Genomic DNA, 8,812 nt, shown 5'->3' with positions numbered 1-8,812 from the left:
TCCCAATAAAAATGATTTATTTCATACAAGTCCTCATTGGACTTGACTTTGAAAATTTCACTATTGACTTTGACTAGATAAAAATGTGGGTTGTAACACCCAATCTATAATTTTTTCAATTTTCCATAGGTATGGGCGACTTGTCCGGAGTCATGGATAAAATTAAGGAAGTTGTACCGATGGACCAACAGACTGAGCTTCTCCAAATGCTTAACGAAGAAAATTTTACATTGGGACTTATGTACCAGCTACTTCATAATACACTTAAAATGGGTCCTATTGGGCAGGTATGTCACTTGCCTATGTAACTTTCTTGTGGTTTTGAGTACGTACTTGTATTTTTGTAGTCAGTTTATCCTTTTTGCTAAGATGATTGTTTCTTTGTATGTATTCTCCATGTTTCCTGGATTTAGGGCAAAGTCAATGCCAAAAAGCCGTAAAGATGAAAGCCAAGCAAGGCTTATAAGATACAAGTCAATGATGAATTCAATGACTAAAGAAGGTGAATTTTCATGACGAATTTGTTCAAATCAATTTAGTTGTTTCTGGTCTGTTATTCTAATCGAATTTCTTTCATATTGTAGAGTTGAATAGTTCCAACCCAATGCTCATGAACGAATCGCGAATCAAGCGGATAGCAAGAGGTTCGGGTCGACAAGTCAAGGATGTAGAGGAAATGATGGAAGAGTACAAGCGGCTAGCCAAGATTTGGAGCAAGATGAAGGAAGAAACATGAATGCACAACACATGAGCAAAGTCCTTTCTCCTCAGATGTTGAGGCAAATCGGAGGTATGAGTGGTTTACAAAGCTTGACGAAGCAAATGGGTTCTGCTAAGGATATGATGGGTAAGTTTGGAGGTGGTGGGGACAAGTAGAAACTTTTATTTGTATCTGTAGACAGAATTGCAATTGCTACAGAGTTTGCTATTCTAAAAAGCAATTGAATTGTATCAGTTTTTTGATGAAATAGATTTTTCATATTGTACATTTCTGCAATGACACTAGTTTTTCAATGTATCTAAGCCCTTGTTTGAGACCCATTATTCTTAAAATTCATTTTTGCAAAACTTATTTTCAATCGCATATTCTCCTATAAAATAATTTTACACATATTACATATACCCAAAACATTTTTTCTATATTTTAACCACACATTTTCTAAAAAAAACTATTTTAAGATACATTATCCTCGAAAAATGGGATTCAAACGGGGCTTATTTGCTCAGTTCTCGAATGATTGGAATTAGGTTCATTTCACTGAATCTTTCAATAAGGGAAATTTACAAATGACGATTTAGTCGACCTGATTGAGAATTACTTGTTTGTTATCCTTTCTTCATTTTGTTTCTCTTCCAAAGAAAAGCAGGCAGCAACACTACCAGTAGCCAGTAGGATGTATCAACAAATGGTTTGAACACTTGAGAGTAGGATTATCGAAGCCTTTCTTTTATTGGTTTTTTAAGGCCAATATTTCTTCTTATTTATTACGGAACAGTCATATGTACTGAGTGTCTCTAATCTAGTATTCGTAAGTCACAAACTCACATGGCATTGGCAAGTAAAACTTGTTTCACTTCGTTGAAAATTCGAACGCTAGAATTTCAGATATGCACCATTCTACCATAATATAGATTTGCCTTTTCTACTCTATTGGATCATTTCAAACCCTATTCCTACATTAGTGTGAACATCATTGTAAGCACGTACAAGTCTTCGAGACAAAACAGCATTTAAATATGGATTTCAAGGCAGAGAAAACCCACTTTCTTCTCATCTTGCTTGAAAGATCACCCTAGCATATGAATTTCAAACTTATAGCCATTTCTATGCTCTCAGCCAGTTCCACAGCTGCCCCAACATAAGAATGAGGCGTCATATTCAAGAGACCTGTTTTTGCCTCTGTTGGTACATCCAATCCCTTGATGAATTCTCTTATGCTTTCTTTGGTCACTGCTCTTCCTCCAGCCAGCTCCTTTAGTTTCTCATAAGGCTCTGGAACACCAATTCTTCTCACCACCTACAAAGTAAAAATTAAAATGGAGGAGCTAACAATAGTACAGCAAATTTCTTGACAGAAGTTCGTGAGTTTGGGTTGGTTAGAAAATTTGATCACACGTAAGCAGAAAAAAACTTCTTGGTCCAACTAGATTCTAAAACTAGTACTTCTGTTATTAGACCATGTATATGAGACTACTGTATGTGTTATATGGAATAGGCAAACAGTTATCAAGTAAAACGTGAAAATTTGTCAATTTACAATAATGATTATCCTGGTAAAAGTATTCTTCAATGGGTTCATGTTGTTACTACTATTTATTCAACAGGGGAGAGAGATAAAGTTTTATGTTCACCTACACTTTCTATACCGAAATTTAAACTATCTATTTTTTTCTTTATCATATCAGCTTGCTTTGGATAGAAAAAAAATTCAAATTTTTGTTTGTGGGACAGTTTTTAAGGAAATTTCGTTCTAAGATTTATATTGTTGTTATTGTTGTGGGGAATTTACTTATCATGTACAACAGAATTTAAGTTATATTCAATTCCCGCCAAGGAATTTCTTTGTGCTTAGAGAGAAACTGTGATAAAGAATTATATTTTAGATAAAATCTTTAAAGAACAATTTTGATCTGCAATTCACAATTGAAAATAAGAATGAGAGAGTAAGCTTTATCATTTTTTGTGCTAGCAAGGCAATAATAATTGCAGTAGTGATTTCATAAATCCTAGCAACTTATTAATATGTCAAAGCGGGTTTGGTCCGTCTCTTAAATCAAATCCGGTCTAATGTTTAATTAATCCAATTAATTAAACTTGGTCCATAAATTAATTAATTTAATTAATTAACTTAGCCCTTGTTTGAGCCCCATTTTAAATGAAAGAATGCATTTTTAAATAGTGATTGATTGAAAATTTGTGATTAAAAATTAAGAAAAAAATTTGCATTTGCATATTGAAAAATGTGTTGTTGAAAATGAATTTTTGAAAGAATGAGGCTCAAACAAGGGTTTAGTGAAGCAGCAACAACTTAAACAATTAATGGAAAACTAAACAGATCCATAAGGAATAGAGGATTAAAGGAAGAACAATAGAAGAAGAATCTAATGGAAGAAATAGAAGAAAGTTGAAGGATGGAATTTTCGCCACAAGCCACCAAAATGTTTTATTCATTCATCAACTCTCTCAATTAAATAGCAAATTAGATTTAAATAGCAAAACCAAAGCCTAAAGAGACCGGACTTGGGCCAAACCTCTCATAAAAGCCCAATTACATAACAAAAAGTCCAAACATAAATAAAAGTCGAACTACCAAAATGATAAAATGGATGTCCTCATATAACTTAGTCTATTAATAGGCAAACCAATTAATTTATTACCCAATGATTGTCAATTAATTAATTAATATATTTTATTCTTTTAGTTCTCTTTTTGTGTGTGACCAATTAGGTTCTTGATCATGATGACTAACTACATGAATTATTATTTTGTTTCAATCAAAATAAGATAAATCAAAACATATTTTAATTTATCACTAATTCACATTCTTCGTCGCAGATTAACATTTAGCAACGTATCATGGCAACACACGTGATAAAAAAATGTCATGTGGTTCGACAATTCAAACTTATTTGCTTACCGTAAAACTATAATCATTTCATCAATATAATCCGATTAAATACAAGATATGGAATGTATCAATCTCATTTATTAATCATATCTTTCATTATTTGTTTACAAGCATACTTTGGCTAAGAATTTCGTTATTGGCTTAGCCGAATGAAATGCAGATCATAATATCTCGCTATCTAAGAGTGATGAATTCTCTATTGATCACCTCACAACCTCCACATAATTATTGAGATGCCTGAATGAATTAGTATTAATGCCTCTTGGCAGAGCAACATCCAATGTCAAAGTATGATTGTCCTCATATAAGATACTATGGTGACTTCAAATCGAGGGACCAATTCTGCCGACAAATGTTAGAGATTAATCACTAACACCCAGGTAACTGTTCAGATAGAATCTCTTCAGCATATTTCAAATGTTTTGTTCTCTTGACAAAACGTCCATGTGCCTATATAAATATTCTTATATCTTAGCTTGTAAGATCAGCTACTCGCTTCATAAGTGAGAAATGCCACACGCTAGTCTATTCGTTATTGCCTATAATTATAAATAATTTAAGATTCAGCCATATGTAATTTGTTTATCATTATCCCAACTCCTTGAGATTAATAAGTTATTAGGACTTGAGTCTATGGACTCTTTTAGTTTAATATATTAGAAAATAAATTCATTTAAATAATAGATCTTATAAAAATATAAAATGCATTTATTCTATTAAAACTTTTTATAAATTATGAGTATCCCTAATAAATTATACTTTTAACAAGTAATATATATATATTATGAAAAAGTTGATAACAACAATAGTTCAAAAATACAATTCCAGAATTAACAAACTTATAAACTTTCAAATTGTCGTCGATAAATTGTGTAAGCACGACGTAATATGATGTTCAGTTATAATTTAATTAATATGTGTTATGTTAGTAACATTCATGTGACAACCTGATTATTGAAAAAAAAAATGAGGTTCATGCCTGATTAACTTAAAAAAGGAAAAATGATTTTAGTAGTTTTCTCAACAATTATATCCGTTGTTGCTTGGGCCTAGCCCCATCCTCCAGACTCAAACTTAAGCCCATATCTCAATCCAGCCCCTTTTTCTTTACCAAATAAATTCGAGACGATGATGATTCATCGAATTGGATTAAAATCATATGATTCGTTTAAATATTTAAGGGCAACTTACAAAAGTGCCCTTAAAATTAATGACCTTTTGAAAAATCATATATAAAGTATTTTGAAAGTAAAAAATACTGTTTAAATTAATTGTCGTTTTTTAATAAAAGGTGATACAATGTCACTTTTTGTGTCACATTTTTATAATCACTTTTTTCAGTTAAGCATCTCTTTTTTATTAAAAAAATAATGTTTGTCACTTAAAAAAGTGACAAAAATTCTAAGAAAGTGACAGAAATAAAAAATAAAATAAAGTGATGCTATGTCACTTTTTTAAGTGTCGCACTTTTTTTTATTAATTAAAAAAAATCACAAAAACAAAAATGTGATGTTTGTTACTAAAAAAAGTGATAGAAAGTTCAAGAAAGTGACATGAAATTTTTTTAAAAAAATGACAGAAATTCAAAAGAAGTAGCGAACACTAAAAAGTTATAGAAATTCAAAAAAAGTGTCACACAATCTACCTACTTGAGAAAATTATAAAATATTAACCAGATTACAATAGTTCCAATTGAACGTAGTCTACCCACAAAATTCTAAACATGATCTTTAAAAGATTAGCTTCTCTTTTTTATTAAAAAAAAGATATATAATGTCACTTATATAAAAAAAGTGACAGAAATTTAAAAAGTAAAATTATCAGACAATAAAAATAAAAGTAACATAATATTAAAAAAAATTAAAAAGTGACACAGCAAAAATGACAGAAATTCAAAAAATTATACATATTAAAGTAACAAACAAACACTCAAAAAAGTGATTAAATACTAAAAAATGTGTCACTTTTCTATAGTCAAGTGAAGTATTAACTAGACTAAAATAGTTTCAATTCAACACTAAAAATTTAAAAAGTAACAGAATTTCAAAAAAAAATGTGACAAAGCTTAAAAAAGTGACAAACACGTAAAAAAGTGATAAAACACTCAAAAGTGATCAAATTAAGTATTAACCAGACCAAAATAAATCCAATTCAACACTAAAATTTTAAAACTAGATAATCCTCTCAAATCCGAGCATGGCATCAAACCCTCAAATCACCGAAACAGACCTAGCCTAATTTTGCTGTTCTCAGTCGATTCAAATGCCTTCATCCTTTATTCATACAAATATCAGAGAGATTTCACCCAAAAAAAAAAAAAAAAAAGAGCGAAGAAGAAGAAAAAGAGGTGTGTGTTGGAAGTGACAAAAACTTGAATGGCAAATACTAAAAAAGAATTTTTTTTTAAAAAATAATGATAGATTATGTTGGTGTCAATAATTCTAAACCACCCTATTGTCTACACTTGAAACGCATGAACCGTCGTATATAATTATTTATACATCATGTATTCAATATAGGAACGTTCAACAAATGATTGGTATTCTTTCGATTGTCCACAGAAGCATTTACACTTTTTGGGCCATTGGATTGATCATTAGAACATCTATCAACAGATTCCAATAGAGAGGCCTTCTCTTCTACAATTGATTTTATCGAATCATTCATTTCTGGAGACATGCCTTGTCATTATGACCAACAATACAATGATCTCAGTTTTGATTATCTTAAATAACTCAAAAACTTTTCTAATTTCAGAAGTGCATTGACTTAATAAAAAAGAAATAAAACATGAACAGTAGAGCAGCTAACATTATAGCAAATATAAACTTCCTATTAGGATCACGCTGCAATGATATAACAACTGAGTGCAACTTGCCATCAATTCAAATGCCAAGAATCAGAATTAAGCCAAGCAGAGTTCCATAAAAACAGCATAATTAGTTACTATGCAAACCTTAATATAGTTATTTGATCCAATATAGTACTGGTAAATTGTCTTGAGCCATCCCACATGCACCGCTATTATTCATCACAAAAGTATATCTCCATATAAAGTTCTCAAAATAGCATACAATTCCTTAAAGAAATCAAAAGGTAGAATTTTTTATTACCAAATCCTCGATTCATGCCAAAATAGAAGGGAAACAAAAATTTGTTTACATCAAACGATTAAAACAAACCCATTTTTCGCTACCAACAAATACCCAGAAATGAAATAAATATCGGATTAATCTAGAAGTTACCTGAACTTCAAATTTCTGAACTTTCTTTCAGATTTTGAGCAATGAAACAAAAAATCGACACAGCATAAACAATATCCTCTAAAAATTTCAATCCTATCCAACTGAGGTTATCCAACCCAGAACATTCCTGTTCCACTTTGATCACGGAGAGTGTAGCTTTTAAGAAAGGCAAAAGATCCCAATCATAGAAAAAAACACAAAATAATATTGACGAGTGTGTTTTACTCACGAGTTTAAGCCAAATTTAACTTGATTGTAAGCTAGATTTTACGAGTATTAAACGTTTTTAATGTATTTGTTAATATTGTTTATAGGATTGTTGAGATGTTGAAAGGTACAAAGAAGTTTATCAAATAAAGCTATTGACATGATTGAAGAGAAATTATGGATATAAGGACAAAAGAAGCAAAGCACAAAGATTGGAATAGTGGCGCCACGGCGCCACGAATGAAGGAGCAAAACATTTGGGGCACTGCGGCACTAAGGACGACAGAGAGAATGTGCGGCGCCGCCAATACCGCAACATTTGGAATCTATGAAAAATCCTACTCTTTAAACACACGGGAAGGCACCTATAAATATAATTGTCTCATAATTTTAAAGGGGATTCACAGATTGAGAGACAATGGACGCACATGGAGATTAAAGAGAAGAATTCAAGAAAGAAAAACAACAAGAAATTCAAGGGATGGAGCATAAATTGGAAGATGGAGTTCTTAGTGCAAGATTGATATTGTTTTTTCTACATCTCTACTATAAATTCGATGACGTATTTTATAACGATTTATTTTTTTTCCTTTCATTGTGAATAGCTAGATCTATTGTTAAGGCTAATAATGTAACCCAATTGGGAACATTTATGTTTTTAATTAAGATTCTTGGTCTTTATTTTTTCCATGTGTTGATTTTACTATGGATTTAATATATTAAATTACTTGATCACTAATTTAATGATTTCGTGAATCCTTTACACATAGAGATATGAGTTTAGAATTTAGATCATGTAGTAAAATTTGGTGAACAGGTATAACGAGTAGAGATACATCTACTAATTATTGCGGTCATAATTGAATTCTTAGGACCAAGAACTCGTTTAACTATATTAGATTCGCATAGAGATATATAATTAAATTGGTTAAATAGGCTCAATAAGAAATGGGTAAATTAAATACAATAGAAGAATTTAACCGAACACGATATTAGATGTGAATCTTAAAGGTGATCAATAGGTGAAATTATTCTGCCATAATGTCCGTTCATTATTTAATTTCTGAAGCAATCGTGTGTTATCCACTTTTGAGTATTTAGATTGCAACTCAAATCACAAGTTTTTATTTGCTTCCATCGAATAGTGGTTAGAAAAAAGATTAGATTAAGTGCTAAAATATTTTCTTCGTGAGAACGATAATCTAAACTCTTAGGTCCAGTTACTACTTGTTGCGATCCGTACACTTACAAAAATAAAATCGATAACAAATATCTAGATATATAAACAATAGGTAAACTCAACGAGTTCTTGGACGTAATTCTCATAGAAACAGTGGTGGCCAGCATCTTAGACTCGAAGGAGGGAAAACGGATTTGGTCACGTAAATCGAAAATTTTTCTTTCTTTTTCAATCACTCATTTTTAAAAAAAATATTATTCCCCCCATTTTCATTTTCAGGTAATGGGCATCAAACAGGGACTCAATAACCACCAAATCTCCCTCATCTCACCCGTCATTTCTCCTTCAACTTCACTGTAAAGCCCCTATCATCCATTTTGAAATTAAATTAGTGTTGTCTTCCTCTTTACCTTCTCATTGTCTCCAATCCAGTAAAACTTCGAAGATTCGAAATTTGTACATCGATAGCTTCTTCAACAACGAAGTTATTGGCTTTAATGTTACTATTGAGAGAAATCAAGAAAGAGAAGTAAAATCAACTGTAAACGCCT

The 8,812-nt window shown here is 31.1% G+C and overlaps 1 pseudogene; it reads left to right on the top strand.

The window, feature by feature from the left end:
• Window positions 1–1,032, top strand: part of LOC111373674 — a 12,583-nt pseudogene extending 11,551 nt beyond the window's left edge.
• The last annotated feature ends 7,780 nt before the right edge of the window (window positions 1,033–8,812 follow it).

The sequence above is a fragment of the Olea europaea genome, unplaced genomic scaffold (genome assembly GCF_002742605.1).
Source record: "Olea europaea var. sylvestris unplaced genomic scaffold, O_europaea_v1 scaffold1152, whole genome shotgun sequence".
Taxonomy (NCBI): Eukaryota; Viridiplantae; Streptophyta; class Magnoliopsida; order Lamiales; family Oleaceae; genus Olea; species Olea europaea.
This window is presented reverse-complemented; position numbering and strand designations above follow the sequence as displayed.